This window comes from Tupaia chinensis, unplaced genomic scaffold (genome assembly GCF_000334495.1).
Source record: "Tupaia chinensis unplaced genomic scaffold, TupChi_1.0 Scaffold144943_1, whole genome shotgun sequence".
Taxonomy (NCBI): domain Eukaryota; kingdom Metazoa; phylum Chordata; class Mammalia; order Scandentia; family Tupaiidae; genus Tupaia; species Tupaia belangeri.
Genome location: NW_006204803.1, coordinates 1 through 5,023, shown reverse-complemented (window position 1 = coordinate 5,023; position 5,023 = coordinate 1). Strand labels below are relative to the sequence as shown.

The window sequence follows — 5,023 nt, the reverse complement described above, 5'->3', positions numbered from 1 at the left end:
CTCGTCTCCCATTCCCAGGATTTTCTGAATGGTGTCTGTACCAACATTATTCACATGCACAACAAGAAACTGAAGTTATTATATGGGTAATTACGATCAGTATGTGAAGACACGGCTAGAGCTGGAAGAGAACCAGATGAAGAGGTTCCACTGGGAGCAGGACTAGATCATGCACATGAAGCACTACATTGCTAGGTTTGGTCATGGCAGTGCCAAGCTGACCCGGCAAGCCCAGAGCAAGGAGAAGATACTACAGAAAATGAAGGCATCAGGACTGACGGAGAGAGTCATGAGCAACAAGACACTGTCATTTTATTTTCCACCATGTGGCAAAATCCCTCCACCTGTCATTATGGTGCAAAACGTGAGTTACAAGTATACAAAGGATGGGCCTTGCATCTATAATAACCTAGAGTTTGGTATTGACCTTGACATACATGGCTCTGGTAGGGTCCAACAGAGCAAGGAAGTCAACTCTCCTGAAGCTGCTAACTGGAGAGCTACTCCCCACAGATGGGATGATCCGAAAACACTCACATGTCAAGATCAGGCATTACCATCAGCATTTACAAGAGCAGATGGACTTAGACCTCTCACCTTTGGAGTACATGATGAAGTGCTACCCAGAGATCAAGGAGAAGGAGGAGATGAGGAAGATCATCAGGCGATACGGTCTCACTGGGAAGCAGCTGGTGAGCCCAATCCGGAACCTGTCAGATGGACAGAAGTGCCAAGTATGTCTGGCCTGGCTGGCCTGGCAAAACCCACACATGCTCTTCCTGGATGAGCCCACCAATCACCTGGATATTTAGACCATTGATGTGCTGGCAGACACCATCAATGAGTTTAAGGGTGGCATGATGCTAGTCAGTCATGACGTCAGACTCATTCAGCAGGTTGCACAGGAAATTTGGGTCCGTGAGAAGCAGACAATCACTAAGTGACCTGGAGACATCCTGGCTTATAAGGAGCACCTCAAGTCCAAGCTGGTGAATGAGAAGCCCCAGCTCACCAAGAGGACCCACAACGTGTGAGCCCTCTGCCCGGTCTGGGGTCAGGAGCTCCATCTGGGAACTAACAGCTGCTACTCTGACTGCCACTCAGGACAGGACCCTGGGGCTACACTTCTGTATTACTGCAATACCGCTTCCTGGCCTCTCGCCATCCCCCAGCCTGCCTTAGCTGCACTCTGTTATCCTGTCTAAAGCTGGACAGTACCTGTCCATCTCTTGTCTTCCTCCTGACTGTGTGTCCACATTTGGATTCCACTGGCGCTGCCCTCCAGCCCGTTGCTGGTTTCCTTGTGGGAGACGGATGCAGCTAGGGGTGCCTGAGGCCCGAGGGCCTAGGCCCTGGATTGGCCCTGAAGGAGCTTAGGATCCTCATTTTTCAGGTTTTGGTGATGTTGAAGGAATACCCCCCAGCCCACTGCCCCTGTTGCTTTTTTTCTTCTGGTTTGGAGCTCTGGGCCAGGGTCTTAGCCCTGGTCAGTTTTTAAATTTAACAGTGTAAGTTTTAGACCTGTGTGACATCTACAAAGCATCCAATAAAGAAAGAGAAAGGCATGGATCCTAAAAAACAACAACAAAAACAGAAGAGAGTCTTCGGCAAACATCTATTCCCAGCCAAAAGGAAACAGTCTTACTCCCAGTGGGAGAAACATTACCCCAAGAGTTTTTCAAAAGGGAATATATCTTCCAATGGCTATGAGTAGAAAAAGAGCCTCAGGTCTGAATAAACAAGGGAATATGTCTCCAACAAAGGGAAACATCCCTCCATGTCTCAAAAATATGGAAGACATTACCAAAATGACAGACACAGAATTTCAAACATTCATGGTGACCAAATTCTGTGAATTGGAACAGAAAAGAGACAACGAACTGCAGGAAATTAGGAAGTCCTTCCAGGATATGAAAGAAGAAATGGATACCCTCAGGAAGAATCAGATGGAACTATTAGAGATAAAGCCTATAATACAGGAAATCAAAAACTCTCTGGAAAGTATTAAGAGCCCATTAGACCATGCTGAAGATCGAATCTCTGACGTAGAAGATAAAACTTCTGATCTAGACATAAACACCAAAAAGATCGAGAAAATAACTCAAAAACACAAGGATAGTATATGAGAAATACTAGACTCTATTAGATGCCCAAACATCAGAATAATTGGCATCCCAGAAGGTGAAGAAACTAATAGCAGAATGGAAAATGTATTCCATGAAATATTGGAAGAAAATTTCCCAAGTATAGAGAGGCACTCAACCATCCAGAGCCAAGAAATTCAAAGGACCCCAAAAAGAATCAACCCCAGAAGATCTTCCCCAAGGCACATCTTAGCCAGGCTGTCTAACACCAGAGATAAAAACAAGATACTAAAACTGGCAAGAGAGAAACAAGAAGTAACTTACAAAGGCCATCCTATAAACCCAAGTATAGAGAGGCACTCAACCATCCAGAGCCAAGAAATTCAAAGGACCCCAAAAAGAATCAACCCCAGAAGATCTTCCCCAAGGCACATCTTAGCCAGGCTGTCTAACACCAGAGATAAAAACAAGATACTAAAACTGGCAAGAGAGAAACAAGAAGTAACTTACAAAGGCCATCCTATAAAGCTAACACCAGACCTCTCATCGGAAACAATGCGAGCAAGGAAAGAATGGGAAGATATATTGAAAGTGATAAGAGAAAGAATTCACCAACACCAGACCAGCTCTTCAAGAAACCCTGAAGAAAGTACTGTTCCAGGAAAACTAAAGAATCAACAGCTACAAACAAAGAAATAACAGGCAACTAAGACAATGGCCAACTTAAATGTCAGAACAGATCCTGTAACATCAATAATTACATTGAATATTAATGGTTTAAATTCTCTAATCAAAAGACACAGACTGGCTGAATGGATAAAAAAACAGAAACCCTCTATCTGTTGCCTACAGGAAACCCATCTCATGAAGAAAGACAAACATAGACTGAAAGTGAAGGGTTGGAAAAAGGTTTACCATGCAATTGGGAACCAAAAAAGAGCTGGAGTTGCAATACTAATTTCTGACAAAACAGGATTTAAAACAAAAAAATGTTCCAAGAGATAAAGAAGGGCACTATATCATAGTAAAAGGCTCTATAGATCAAGAAGATATAACGCTTATTAATATCTATGCACTTAACACAGGTGCACCCTAATATGTGAAGGAAAGACAGTTAGGGGAGATAGACTGCAACACGCTAATCATTGGAGATCTCAACACTGCATTATCCCCTCTGGACAGATCATCTAGGCAAAAAATAGGCAAAGAGATAAAGGATCTAAAGGATACCGTAAATCAATTGGACTTAACAGACATCTATAGAACTTTCCACCCAAAACCCACAAGATATAGCTTTTTCTCACCCTGACATGGAACCTTCTTGAAGATTGACCACATCATAGGACATAAAGCAAGCCTCTGCAGATTCAGAGGTGTAGAAACTATATCCAGCATCTACTCTGACAATGATGGAATTAAACTTGAGTTTAATTTCAAGAGAAATCCTCAAAAATACCTAAAAACATGGAAACTAAACAACCTACTCCTGAATGACTCCACTATTACTGAAGAAATAAAGACTGAAATCAAAAGATTCATGGAAGCCAATGACAATGAAGACACGAGTTTCCATAATCTTTGGGACACCGCTAAAGCAGTTATAAGAGGGAAGTTCATAGCAATTAGTGCACATAAGAGGAAGACAGAAAGAAGGCTAATGGATCACCTGACATCAAGCCTCAGAGTATTGGAAAAGCAACAGCAAAAAAAATCCAAAAAATTCCAAGAGAAAGGAAATAATAAAGATCCGAGCAGAAATAAATGAAATAGAAATTAAACATAGTATACAGAAAATAAATGAAAGTAAAAACTGATTCTTCAAAAGGATAAACAGTATGGGAGGAGAGTGGGAAATGAGTGTGAGAGGGAAGGAATGAAGAGGGGAAAGAAAGAAGCAAAACATTTAAGGGACACGAAAATGGAAAATTATCTGTTCATGAAAATGTATATGATAATATCTTTGACTGGACTAATATATAATGTAGCCACACTGGAAAACTCATTTTGTATGCTGTAATGATATGTAATAATAGACTGTACAAAAAATTTTGAAAATGCATTTCTAAAAAAAAGAAAAGGGGAGGGCTCCCCCACAGACCCCAGGGCTAGTCAGGACAGAAAGAGGTTTTGCTATAAGGCATGTGCGCTTGCCAGACAGAGAGAAACAGAGATACAGAAATTGAGAAATCACCCCCAAGGGGGGATGGCCATGCCACTATTCCTTTTCCTCCATTCTCCTCTCAGGATTTTGGGCACGCACAAACACGTGCCTGGCATGAGTTTAAGCCACTGCATCTGTGATTTGAATGATGGTCAACACCATGAGAGTCCAGTGACATAGCCATTATGCCAACTGCTGGTTCCAATTTATCTCTTCTTCCTTCACCTGGGACACAAAAAAGCCTCCAGGGTACTCCACCTCTGTCTGGGTTGGGCCTCTGGGTTCAGCTTAAGGGCTGTGAAGTACTCCCCAAGCCAGAGCTCCCCCACAGACCCCAGTGCTACTCAGGTATGCAAGTGTCTCCCTCTTGTTCTGCTCAGTCCCTTCTAAATTTTTTTCTCTTTAAAAGAAAACTACTTTCTGCCCTGTTTGTACCTACCCTGTGTTAATTTATCTCACCTCCCTTTGCCTAGAACAGAAAACCTCCAGGGTCCTCCATCTCTGCCTGGGTTGGGCCTCTGAGTTCAGCTTGTTGTGCCCCAGTCACGGTCATGAAGTTCCCAAAAGACCACCAGGGAGCCATTTCAATGTAAGCACATGAGGTCACTTTTATTCAAGCTCAAGCCAGGACTCCCAATCTCACAAGCACAACAGGTCAGAGTTCAGAGCCCTGCATGTTAGTTGGGCTTGGTTTTTATTTGGCTGTTGAGGGGGGAGGTCAAAGGGTGCTGAGGAGCACACTCAGGTGGCTAAACATTGGCTGTAGATTACAGGGAGT

The 5,023-nt window shown here is 43.0% G+C and overlaps 1 pseudogene; it reads left to right on the top strand.

The window, feature by feature from the left end:
- On the top strand, window positions 1–1,124 carry LOC102482250 (ATP-binding cassette sub-family F member 2 pseudogene; annotated as a pseudogene).
- Window positions 1,125–5,023: the final 3,899 nt, after the last annotated feature.